This window comes from Danio rerio, chromosome 1 (genome assembly GCF_049306965.1).
Source record: "Danio rerio strain Tuebingen ecotype United States chromosome 1, GRCz12tu, whole genome shotgun sequence".
In the NCBI taxonomy this organism is placed as follows: domain Eukaryota; kingdom Metazoa; phylum Chordata; class Actinopteri; order Cypriniformes; family Danionidae; genus Danio; species Danio rerio.
Window position 1 is genome coordinate 45,236,419 of NC_133176.1, and position 13,557 is coordinate 45,249,975.

Here is a 13,557-nt window from a genome sequence, read left to right on the forward strand (position 1 = left end):
GGGTTCTGTGATATAATTATACATAAGGGACTGCTTTCATTTTAGAGTATCTGTGGGCTAATGCCATTTTATTTAGCACGTCTTCTAAGGTAAACAATCATGTAATATCAGTGATTTATGCATAACAGTTTTTAAAAATATAATTTTAATAAATAAAAGTGCCATAGAAATTAATGAATAAACTTACAATAATAGGCTAATCTATGTAAGACTTAGTTAAGTCATTTGCAAGAATGCTGTTTCATTGAGTTTAGTGACTGTGACCAGTGAATGTTAGATAGGCAGTGGTCAATTAAGTGTTTCTTCATGTTCTCTTTAGTTATAATATTACAAACAGCTCTCTAATTGTATATACCGTTTGTATAACATAAAAAATCTTTACTTAATTAGCAGCATTAACCTACAAGAAAAAAATACAACAACTGAAAATAGGACAACTTTTAGAGAAGGTTGAATGGTTTCATGGAAAGGGCAATGGAAAATCAACAACAACCACGTTTGCACAGTATGAATAAAACTAGGCCACAAAAACAAAACAATAAAAATAAAAAATAACTAACTGTAACCCAAAGTGTTTAGTAAATATTCAGGTCTGCTCAAATCATATTCACTCGACCAATAGCGCGAGCTTGTGGGCGTGGCTTTGCAGCATGAATCCAAATTGTTTTTAGCTAAGTGGGATAGCCTGATGGCTAACACGTGGAAACTTGAGAATTTAGAGTTGTTTTTCAGAAGTGCAGGGTTAATACAGAGACAAACAACATTGTAAAACAAAACTGGACACGTGTAGTGCATTTTAAACAGGAATTTGATGGAACATTTGCGTTTCAATCAAGACCCTGAACTTGGGGAGTTCCTCTGGACAGGTAAGCTAAACTCAAGTGCTTGTAGCACAAGTGAACTCTTAACTGTCAACCCCTATCAAAGGCTATCGTAAGGATATGAAGTATTATAAGAAAGAGTGTGATGACTGAAGGTTAAACTAAGAGGTTTGTTCGCAAATATGCTTTAATTTTTCAAATGCACCAAGTGGCATTAATATTTAGTATAAAGTACATGCATCAAATACATACTCTCTCTCTCTCTCTCTCTCTCTATATATATAATTTAAGAAAAAGTTAATTATTACAAATCACAGCGATATGTGTATACCCCTTAGACAAAATGTTCCTTTTCCAGTTGCATGTCCAGTGAATGTCAAGCAATTTACAATTGTAGGCAAATGCTGCATTTGTTTGTCTGACTGATTTAACACAGACAACATCAAAACCAGAAGAAAAGCCAAAAAGTGGCTAAGCGGGAGCCATCAACAAAGTGTAAAGTTTTAAAATTGATAACCTAATAATTAAATCGGAAACAAAACAAGCACTGTGCATTTTTGTCGCATCCACAATCATATATGGCACAATACCACATGATTTAGAAAAATATTTGACAGCTTTTAGAGTAGAATAAACCTCTTAAAGTCTGATTTCATGCTTTTCCTACTGACATTGTGCAGCTGCCAAGCCGCCACCTGTATGTCCAGATGCAAACTAAAAGCTGAGGGCCAACGGAAGAGCCTCCAGGCCCCTTGATGAGGAAGCGATTAGGCAAAGAAACTCTGTTAGAACAGTACATTAAGAATATGCAAGACACCACCAGACCTGACTGTCAATAACTGTCAGTGTTTGAATAATTGATGTTGCCTTCCAGGTAGTCCTCCTCAAGATTGGCATCAGGGAATAGTGCAAACATATTCCACATAGACGTTCTGGGATCAGTGCAGCAATATTTAATATGATTGTTATCTAAAAAGGTCATGCTTGTAACTTATCGGAAATATGAGCAGCAGGCATGCTCTTGTGAGGATGAATCTGTTGTCTGTAGTGTTGTATGCAGCTCGTCCAAGTTTTGTCCTAATCCCAAGCAAAGAAGCTTAGTTCCAGCTGAGAAGAGGGAAAAGAGGCTACAATTCGCACATGATCACCAAATATGAATTGCTAAAATTGGATAGACACTCTGCATGGCCTGCAAAATCCTGCCTGCAAAAGGCAGATGGTATGGTCAGAATCTGGCTCTTCGTAAATCCACACATCCTTCCTGCCTTGTGTCAACAGGGCACAGCGGTGACGCTGGTGTAGCAGCACTGGAGATGTTTTTTTTTTTTTGTGTGTGACACATTAAACCAGCCGAGCATCAGCTGAATGACGCAGGTTGCCTGAGCATTGCTTTGATTATGTGCTTCCCCATATAGCCATAAACTACCTATTTTCAAATTTTACTCCAGTGGCATTTAGAACTAGAAAAGCGAAGGCTTTAAAGTATGAATGTGCAGCTGAAAAGTCAGCATGAACTGCATGAAGTGAGTCAGCATAGGCAAAAATCCCCAAGAAATGTTTTCAGCGCTCTGGTTTAACCAGCATACTCAGAAGTCTGCCTATTGTCAAGACAAAGGGAGGTTCTTTCTGAGATGATCTGAAAATATATGGTGTGAAACCAAGAAAAACAGCAAGGGATGTAAATTCTGCATCATAATATTGAGATGTTTATGTCTACATGTATGTTTTATTTCATTATTTATAATAATTCTGAATCACAATAACATACAATAAAGTGGTTAATTCATGCAAAAACATATAATTATGCTTTTAAAGAGCCCCTATTATGGGTTTTTGAAAATGACCTTCCATGCAGTGTGCAAAACAGTACTAAGTGGATGAAAACGTCCAGCTGAGGTTTAAACCTGAACGTGCTCCTTGTTTAAAAATATAAATTTTTTTAATAAAAGATTCAAATCCGAGTCGTTTAAATGATTTGTTGTACGTCCAGATCTTTTGCCTATTCGTATCGACGTTGACACGAAACAATACCAAATTCGTAGTACCGGATTCAGTAAAGCAAGAACGTTGCCTTTCCTTTCACACACTAGCAGAGTGCGGGTGTGTTTTTTGAACTGATTATGACTGAATATGAATGAACGTTCTGGTGATTCATGGTGCTTTCACACTTACACTTTTGTTTCGGAACGTATCTCGTTTGCCCAGTTAGCGCGGTTCAATTGGCATATGTGAACAGGGCAATCGCGCTCTGTTCCGCGCCAAAGTAATCGCTTCGAGATCGCTTGAATGAGGTGGTCTCGGCTCGATTGAAACGAACCCAGGAGCGGTTCGATTGCAGTGAGAAAGCGATCCGATCCGAGCGCGGTTATATCACAGTGTTTTATGGATATGTAATAGGCTTACGGCTATATGAAGAGAGAATTATGAGTAGGGCGGGAAGTTTCGCGAGTCTCCGGATGCCCGCAAACGAGTGATGATCTCCCGGTAATCTCGTGTCTCTCTCCCAGTCCTCAAATAGGCATCATCGCGCACCCTTCTCACCCCTCCCCACCGTGTCTCTCCTCAGACACGTCACGCGCGCGCACCCTGTCAATCACCACCAAACCACCACCTCTCCTGACAGCTGAGCGGGACGCTGCAAAATAAACCCTGACACTCTGACCAATGTGAGGAGAGTTTACTCGCACGTGACTTGTTTTAGCTCTTTTGGTCCGATTAGAAACTTTGCAGTGTGAAAGCGAACCGCTCCAAGAGCAAAGAGCAACAATGTAACAATTCTAATCTCTGTTTCGGAACAACTGAATCGATTCACAGGTGTGAAAGCACCCTCATGTAATATTCTACCCTGCAATGGGGGATTCGTCAGCCATTTGTCAAAGGAAGGATCAGAAATGACTGTTGATGTATGGGTCTTTGTCAGAGCTTGACAGGAACTTTACAGTACACAGTTCGTGGATCAGTTCCTTCCTTCATTTTATAAGTGTAAGTGAGATTACAATGGTTGGCTCCTTATTTTCTGTAGCTTGCAAAATATCAATTTAATTGTGTTTTGTTATTTGTAATCGATCCACAACAGTATCTGGTTAACTTTTTTATATTCACATATCTCATCTAAAACACAGCGTGTGTCACTTTCTTTACAGATTTAAATGCGTTTGTGAGCTTGCGATCCACTGCCGTTTGTCATTGCTATGGCCACCGTCAGCTGTTCCTACATGCGGTGGTCAAGTTTCAAAATAGTTCTGCTTTTGCCACTGTGTGGATTAATTCTGAATGTTTGTCTTTGTTATTTCTTATGGTTAAGAATAGAGCAATATGCTGGTGTTTAACTGCATTACACTCCTCCATTGGGCTCACACATATACTCTGCACTCTGACTACTTCAGCAATGTTGATAAGCCATGGTGGGCGTGTGTTGTGCAGAATGCAGTCGACCAATCACAATAGACTGGGTCATCAAATGAATCAGTGCAGATCATGCTAAGGTGGAGTTTGAAAATAAATAAATCATCGTTGGGTTAATTAGGTAAACATAAATGCATATGATAAGACAATGAAAGTGTTTTTTGACCTTGCATCAAGTTGCATGCATATCAGTCTGTTGTTGGAGAACACCGAAACCAAAATATCACATTTTTTTATGCATAATATAGGCTTTTTAATTACTCCGCTTCATGTCATTCCAATCTCTTGATGCCATTTTACAATTCAAGAGCTCTGTCACTATATACAGTGAGTCTGTAGATGTTTAAAGTCCAGAAAGAGGACCTAAATTCATTGTCAAATTATTTCTCAACTGTTATCATATGAAGTTCAAAAGAACACTTTTGTGTGCCAAAATAATCTAAAAAATACTCTTCATTGGCATTTTTATAGTTCTTCTCTTCAGCGTCAGATTGTTTGGCACACAAAAGTGTTCTTGCTCACATTAAAAGTGTTGACACCATTTTTGGTTTATTTCTGTACTTTAAACATCTCATGACCATTGCTGTTTATAGATGAGTGAGCTGTCGGATTTCATCTAAAATATCTTCATTTGTGTTCCAAAAATGAATGAAGGTCTCAGGGGTTTGGAACGTCGGGAGAATGAGTAATTAATAACATAATTTTTATGTCTGGGTGAACCAACACTTTCAATATTTAAATATTTACATTTTAAAATTTGAAACAAGTGGAAAGCAGGAAATAATCTTACTCCAAATGATAATATTGAAAGAACAGTTTAGCAACTTAGGTTTCTACATGTCTTTTATTTTAAACGTCTTCACTAGCAAGTGAATACATAGCAAACAGGAAGCTGAGGGTGTGAGATGAATGTAGTGCTTCCTTGAGTGTCAAGGGTGCAAAATGTGCATGATTTCTCATCTGTCACAGCTTAATCGCCCTTAAAGTTATGGGAGGACTGGAGAAAATTAAGAAGCAAGAGCAAGCATCACTTTTCATTGCTTCAGGATATAGAGTTTCAAAAGGCTAAGAAACAGATGCTTGACAGGTAATTGTATTGCTGTAGAAAGAAGAAGTGTGTCTAATTCTTTGGATACATTTGATGGAAGCTCTAGGATGCTCATACTAAGGATTGGTGGTTAAAATTCATCCTGTTGTTGTCTAACTCTCGCGTTTTTGCAGTTATTGGCTTCCCGCTATTGTTATTTTATTTTTAAGGCATTGCATTAGACCTCACTTTTATACCAACAAAGCTATGTGTTTTGGAAAAGATTCCAGGTCTTGCTTTGAAATGGTCAAATTTGACATGACAACCACAGCAGCATTGCCCTCTCTGTAGCTCTAACTGGAACAGTTTTTGCTCAGCTGTCAGACCCGCAATGTCATTACTCTTCCCTATCTGAGATGTTTATGAACAGTGGTTGTGCTGTCACACTCTCCAGGTCCAGGTCTGCTAGGTTTCATGAATGAATGATTTTTTCCCTTGACGAAATCCTCCACCTGAACACCATCAGCTGCCTTCCAATATGAGCTCTGTAACACTTTCAGTTTTTTAGCGGATGTTTTAAACCTGCTATCAACAATCAAATGCACGTCTAAAATATATAGATGATTAAAAACACACAGCTCTGCTATTATTATTTGATGACTAACCATTAATTATGCATTTTAATTGATTAATTGTTTCTACTACTTAAAAATGATTAAATATTAATTATTTGTGTTAAATAGGAATATGACAATGGTTCCACAGTTCTCTTTACGTTCTTTTCCTGCTGCTTATAAAAGCTTTAGTCTTAGAATTTTGTTCTTTTACTTTGGTATTTCTTAATTTTTTTATGTAGTGTTCTTATTGCTTTTATTTAGTGTTTTAAAATGTAAAATTGTAAAATGTAAACTCATAATTATAGGAAGTCAAAATCTCTTAAGAAAATGTAAGTATTTACATATTTGCATAAAAGTTATTTGTATGAAAATGTAAGATTTTTAATAAGAGGTCTGGCCCCCAAACTACACCCCTAAACCTAACCAGCATTAAGGATGAACAAATTATACTACAATATACAGTGGCCAAGAAAGTTTAACATGCTGAAATTTAAGAAAACACAAGCTATTACAAAAAACATCAGCAAATTAAGAAAAGACATGCTGCAAATCCTTACAACACATACATATAAAAAAAGTGCTGCATTTTCTTACAGCGCAAACAATTTACGAAATTGCCATATTTTAGGTCAAATAAAAGTCATATTTAAGGCCATATTTTAGGGTCAAATTTAAAATAATCGAATAAATCTAGCAAATATTGTTGTTACTTTTGACCCATTCATGTGTTACTTTCATCCCTGTCTATGGGTCAAAAGTAACAATGTGCAACTTTAGTTTAAAGTGAAGTTATATTGTAGTTGTTCTACAATAATACAAAATAACACCTGATAATAGACCCTTGTGAGTTAGTAACCACAGCAAATATATGTTTCTGCTAAAAACATTATCTTTTGAAATTAGGTTTTTATAAAAAAAAAGTTTCCCCCCCTCTCCCCTACTAAAATATTAATAATATTTATTAGTAAACATTTTAAAAATATATTTGAACTTGCAGTTTTTTATTTTTATTTTAAAGAGCTCCTGTTTTGCATTATAAAAGGTCATATTTTGGTTTTGGTTCATTTGTGTTTTGTTTTAGCAACAGACTGATATGCATGCAAGGTTCATTGTCTTATTATATGCATTTATTTTATTTTAATAATGCCAACGAGTCTCATACGATTTGTTTGCTCTCCAATCCCTTCTTTCTTTGAGGCTAGTTTGATTGGTTTGATGACCCAGTCTGTTGTGATTGGTTGTCTGGGTTCAGCGTGATAAAGAGAGAAATGTGAGAGTATGTGAGAGCCCAATGCAGTTAAACACCAGCATGTTACTCTACTCTTAATGCCAACTCTTAGTAATAACAATGACACACATTCATTATTAATCCACACAGTGGCACAATTTGGAACCTTTTTGAAAATTGACTGTGTATAGGAACAGCTGATGGTGGCCATAGCAAAGACAAACGGCAGTGGATAGCGAGTTCAGAAATATTTAAACTGCTAAAGAAAAAAGCATTTATGTTCCTCTGTGTTGAGTTTCTTCGCTGTTTTTTCTAAAAGCTACAAATAGCTAAAACTCATTCATTTAGAGGCGGAAACCGGCAACAACTTTAATCATAAGGTAAACAAAAACAAAATTTTTCATCTCTGACAAAATTTTCCTTCATGGGACTCGACACTTGTAAACACTCGCTTCATCTGGCTCGCAGCACCCAGCCAGTTGCCAACTATTTTCTATGAAAAGGCACTAAGCTCTGCCCGAAAAGTTGCTAGATTACGTCATACGTCAATTCTAATATTACTGACGTCATCACGTTCTACCGTTTCTGTTTGTTTAACAGCCTATGGTTAATAAAGGGGTATTTATATTTGCACCACGCTTTATATATGCACGTCAGTATAGCAAAATGTCTTGCTGTTTGAATACAGTATATCAGTATAGATGTGTAGTGAATATGCAGTAATCTCTCAGATGTAATAAACTAAGTTCCGAAATTGTCCCTAAAATATCTGTGATCGTGAGCAAGTAAAGAATAAATGGTCAAATAAATTGTTAAAATAAAGGAGAAGCAGATCGGTTTGACTATGGAAAATGGAAATACCTCACACTCCCGGTGCTAAATCATTTGCTGTCAGTACGCAGAGGAGTGATCTGCTCTCAGGCTGCATGTGGGAGAGACTGCTCTACGTGGACTGGGCCACCTGTCAGTGCTCTGAGGCGAGGGAAGGGCTGACGACATCACCCGCAGCTCGTTGAGAAGAGTAGGAACGAAACAGTATAGACACATAAGAGTCTATAAAAATCTGCAGTAACACACAAAAAAGCTGTAAGATTTGTTGCTAGTCGATTTTTTTTTTTTGAAAGTTTGTCGCTAAGGTGTTTTGAAAAGTTGCTAAATATGGCGACAAAGTTGCTAAGATGGCACCACTGCTCTCAGCACCGTCTACACTCATCCCCAGTACTGTACCAAGCCGACCAATCACAGAGCTTGCGCTCCCCGTTGTTGCGATATGTTGTTAAATTTTTTTAAGAGATGCACATCAGCGTCAGGCACAGCGAGGGCTTTGTGACCGCACGAAGGCTGCGCCGGAGCATACGCATGTGTTTGACGCAGAAGTATAAATCAGTCTTAAGTCGACTATTCTGTTAAATAATCAATAGTTTTAAACACTGTGCACTTTCAGATTTAAACTTCAGCTGGATATTTTCATTCACTCCTATAACTTCCTCCAGTGGATCATTAATATTTATTCTCGGCACTTAACTAGTACCAATAATGCACCATTACTTTCATTTTGATTGCAAGTTTGCATTTATTTCTGTAAAATTCTAAAATTTAATATGGATATTTGACTTTAACTGTGTAGGGAAAACAAGGGCAGTTGTGTGCATGAAGCTAAAAGGCATTTTAACAATGCTCCATTTATACGACAGTCAGTCAAGAAGAGTCTCTGTGGAGCCTAAACTAAGGACCTATGCTATGCTTTAATTGAACCGACACTATGCATGTGCTGTCTGCTTTGAAACACAGTGACGTCCTTTGGGTCTGTGACTGACAGAAGATGCCAATGAGTCACACAGAAAATGAACATCAGGCGCTTTTACCTCTCTGATGAGAGCCACCATCATCTCGCACATCCGAGATTATCGACTACGCACAACCAGGCTGCACATTTCTCTCGGTCAGAGTGATTCTGTTATGCTGATTTTGTAGTTGAGGTCTTTCTAATAGTTACTGCACTGAAAGGATATCGGCTGTGGACGGATGCTGTTTTATGTCGCAGTGATGAGACATTCAAGCACATCCTGACACCGTTTTTTTTTTACGGGATGGTTGGGCTGTTGGTCTAGCTAATTTAACCACAGAAAATCACTGATTGGGCCAAACATAACCACAGCTGCAGCCTGGGGTTTGTACGTTTTCACACACACTTTTATTACATAGTGATTCCCCTGATAATGTGCTTGTCGCAGCACCAGTTCATTTCCACACTACTCAATGTGGAAAATTCCAGCTGCCAATCACCTCTTCCAGCTGTCCAAGCTTCAAATAGAGAGGAGTTCAAGCCTAACATTAGTTCAATATTCAAGTGTTTATGTGTAATATGCTGCTACCCTGAGAAACCAATTTAGCATAGGATTGTTTTTACATCACTATAAGATTACAGCAAGGCTTGGGTTAGGGCTGCAATATTTCAAAAATGCAATCTCAATAATTATTTTCTATATTGTACGTTAACGATATATATTTCGATGTAAGTTGTTAATGCTTCCAGATTTAAAAGAGTATCCCAACAATGACTGAAGCCACATAAATTAAAAGGTCCATTAAATGGCATAGCATATTCAGCAGATAAATTTTCAGTGGCCGAAAATTCGGTACATCTCCAATGTTAACACACTTCTTGCAAATTCTTTGCTTTGTGATTGGCTTTTTGATCAATATAGATTAAAAAAGTCCAGAGCTTATCATTGTTATTGACACAAAATTTATTGTGATTCGATATAATATCGTTTATCAGCACAGCCCTAGATGAGTTAAGCAGACACATGCGGCCACTTTATTAAGCATACCTTGCTGGTAATGTGGTTAAAACACACTATTGGCTTCAGACATTTTGTGTCAATAAATTGCCTCAGAGAGTTTGGTCCATTTTGACATCACTTTGTTGCTGCAGGTCTGTTGGGTGGACATGATTGATGTAAATCTTCTACTCCATTGTGACCAGTGCTAGTGAACTTACTGGTTTAATCAAGAAACCAGTTTGCGATTACATGAGCTTCGTGACATCATCTGGTTTGATGTGTTGTGTGTTCAGTTGTAAGTTGTTTTTGACAGCTTGAACTATAAATATGTCCAAGGGTTGCCATGTTTTCATAACAAAACTAGCTCAATGACCAATCAAAACTAGGCCAGTGGCCAGTAATAATCACTCTACATATAAACCAAACTTAAAACATGCAACTCTTATTTGTACAATCATCCAGTTAATGTAATCGATTATTGATGGGCAAATGCAGAACCACTGTGGGGGAAGTAAACTGTAAAGTTGTGAAATTAAATTGAAATAAAAGGTTTTTTAAAAATCTATAATGGGGGAGCTCAGTGGTTAGCACTGTCGCCTTACAGCAAAAAGGTCGCTGGTTTGAATCCCGGCCATGCCAGTTGGCATTATTGTGTGGGGTTTGCATGTTCTCCCTGTGCTCGTGTGGGTTTTCCTCTAGGTGCTCTGGTTTCTCCACGGTCCAATGATAAATGAATAGGTTAAAACATAATTGGCCGTAGTGTATTGTATGAGTGTGTTTGAATATAAAAGTGTATGGGTGTTTCCCAGTATTGAGTTGCTGCATTTGCTGTGCAGAACATATGCCCTGATTAATAAGGGACTACGCCGAAAGAAGATGAAAGAATGAATGAAAATCCAAAATAAACATTCAATATTCTTAATTAAATTGCACCTAATAGACTTTCTTATAGACTTTCTATTGTAAATAGTGTACTATTTTAGTTGGCAGCAATCCTGGCGAGACCTGTTAATCTATTAGCATGGAAATGAAAACAGTCCTATCTGTAGTGCCTTTGGATTACTTGTTTCATGTTTCTAGACCAAATTTTTACCATTGGTAGATGAGATGTAACGATTCCCTCAACTCAAGATTCATTACGATTCATGATACTAATATTTTGTTCCTGATCATTTTTAACAAAATAAATCAGTTTAGAAATGAGCAAGTGCCCTTTTAAAGGTGCAGTATGTAGAATTGACACCTAGTGGTTAAACCGAGCAAAAAAGTGGTGCAAATGAAGCAAAATGCACTACAAATTTGCCATTAATGCATGGAATTGGTCTCAATTGTGTTTTCCATGCAAACTTAAATAACAAACACCTTTTCACACATGAATTTTACTTTGTTTTTCCTTAAAGGGGTGGTTTACTAGGATATCACATTTTAAACTTTAGTTGATGTGTAATGTACATAGCTGGGTGAACATAAACAACATCTCTGAATGTAATACGCTCAAAGTTCAATGCAAAGGGAGACATTGGCTTTTACAGAGTTAGCTTTGCCAAGCTAACAGCGAACAAAGTTTGGGGACTGAAAAAATACACTCATGCTAGTGTGATCACAAATGCTTCAGGTTACGCAAATTCACCATGTGCATACACCCTGCGCAGCAAAGGGGCGTGGCTAGATGCGATGTAATCTTATTGCAGAGAAAGCTAAAATGTGTTCCAAACGCTGCTATTTCCACAGAGCTTCTTCTGTTTCTGTCTTTGGGCTTCCAAAGGACACAACACAAAAAGAGAAGTGCTTACAATTTAATTTTAATTATGTTTCAGGGAATTATAAAAAATATATAGCTCTAGCATTTGACAAAGGAGAGCTTCCAGAATCTCTTCCAGTTCAGTTCTGGAAACGTTTCCAACCGACGAAGCTGTGGATTTTGGGCCGCATCCTGTAAGTGTTTTTATTTGTTAAAATTGATCTGCTACGTGCATTGTGTCTAGCATTAAAGGTATGTTGTAGTGAGGATGTAAATAAGGATGTAAACAATGGCAAATGCTGTTTGGCACCGTTAACAATTTAACTACAAATTCATATTTATCAGTCAAAGCGCTGTAAACACACACAATTTTGCACTTGCGCTGCAGTGTCTCTCTATGTGATCGCTTTTCCTGCGTTCTTCATATCAAATAACCGACTCGAAAAAGATATGTAAACATTTCATATTACTTACACATGCTTATTCTGAATCGCACTGAAATGGTCGGCTACACTGACTGACAGTATTTACACAACCTCAAAGCGCGTGCTAGTAGAGACGTGACGCTTCTTGGTGACATGGAGCTGATCCGTGAATCATAGCAGATTATGTTAGCTGACCGATCAGAGCCTCTTGATGGCAGGCCTTCAGTGGAACTTAAATATGACAGTCGTTTTCATGTTAGCTGAGTAGCAGTATATAATGAAAGTAAGATATATGAAAAAATAAATGTTGTTTAACAAATGAAGCATGAGCACACATTGCTTTGTTACATCTTATTACCACAAACAAGCCTTCAAAATACACTCCGGACCACCCCTTTAATAATTAACCTTAATTTAAAAACAGCATGATGTGTTTACTTATTTTTGTATAATATTTACATTTGTTGGATGATCTGAAGCATTAAAGTGTGACAACCATAGATAAAATAAGAAATTAGTATGGGGGCAAACACTTTTTCACACAACTGTATAGTACATCATACATTTCACTGTGACTTGTTGTATACTGCATTGGCGGTCTGGTAAATCAGTAGTTGAATCGTCTCTGTTTGTTTGTTTTAGTTTTTTTGTCATATGGTGTAGGTCTAGGGCATATCCTGTGTTTGTTTATTTAGTTTTCCCAAACATTTTATTGCAAAAGCCAATATATGAGATCAGAAAATATCATTAAGGAAATAATAACACAACTTCATAAACTGTTTCATATTATTCTAATCCCCTTAGTATGCATGTCGGATTCCATAAAGATAATTTCATGGCCATAATATTTCCGATGTATGCCTGAACCCCTGCCGTCCTCATAATGTGAACAGCACATGAATGACTTCGCATGTGCGCAAGCTATCACTATTTTAGTGCTATTAAAACAACAATCCAAAGTCCATTGCCCTGTCTTCATAAAACTGCTCTCATCTGGGAACAACATTCTTGTTTTTAACCGTCCATCATTAGAGAGACGGCATTTCTTCCTTCTCACCAGAGCAGAGGGTCAGCTTCTACCAGCTTTAAGCAGCATATGTTTTATGAGTTCCATGTCTTGTCCTCAGTTCCATCCGGGTCTCTTGGGACTGTCAGAAGCGCTGCACCGGACACTGTGGTCCATAGGGTCACATTTTTCACAGATGTCTCCTAGTGGGGAGACATCCGTATCACACAGAGTGCATACACTCGCACACATATATACAAACCCCCACACAACATGTCACACCTCTGCATATAATTACTGAGTCACAAGCGGCCCTTTGTTTGCACAGCATACATACGAGCAGGATTGTCTACACAACTTGAGCGCTGCGCTGCATTCATATACATTTAAAAGCATTCCTGAACAGGCATCATGTGCAGTTGTTGTTGCTCATGCTGACAACAGAACTGTCTAAAGTTTAGCACAACGTTTTGAACAGGGTAAAGCCGTGGCCACACTAGA

General features: G+C 37.6%; 1 long non-coding RNA gene across 1 annotated transcript in view; it reads left to right on the plus strand.

Moving 5' to 3' along the window:
- The first annotated feature begins 647 nt into the window (after positions 1–647).
- LOC141386143 (uncharacterized) overlaps positions 648–13,557 on the plus strand; it is a 102,008-nt gene continuing 89,098 nt past the window's right edge. Inside the window, exon 1 of the long non-coding RNA XR_012407445.1 lies at positions 648–866. This is a non-coding gene — a long non-coding RNA (uncharacterized lncRNA). The remainder of the gene's footprint in view (positions 867–13,557) is intronic.